Source organism: Cynoglossus semilaevis, unplaced genomic scaffold (assembly GCF_000523025.1).
Source record: "Cynoglossus semilaevis isolate Cse_v1.0 unplaced genomic scaffold, Cse_v1.0 scaffold1478, whole genome shotgun sequence".
NCBI lineage: Eukaryota > Metazoa > Chordata > Actinopteri > Pleuronectiformes > Cynoglossidae > Cynoglossus > Cynoglossus semilaevis.
Window position 1 is genome coordinate 37,834 of NW_007585159.1, and position 351 is coordinate 38,184.

Here is a 351-nt window from a genome sequence, read left to right on the forward strand (position 1 = left end):
ACCCCCTTCTCAATTCTCCTTAGCTCCTACCTTTCCCCAGTCCTAAAAATCTGGTTATGCAGATTATTTAGATCAGATGTGACCCATGGTTCATTGTTGGAGAAACACCAAACTTTTTTGATGGGTACGCAGAAGTTTATGTAGTCTGTAATGCAGGTTGTCAAACTGTCTATGTCAGTGGTTCTGAAACTTTTTATACTCTGTACCACCTTGCCTTGAGGATGCTGATGGAGAAGTACAGAGAAGGTCAGAAGGCGCTACATTGTGTATTTGTAGATTTAGAAAAGGCATATGACAAAGTGCCAAGAGAGGAATTGTGGTTTTGTATGAGGAAGTCAGGAGTGGCAGAGA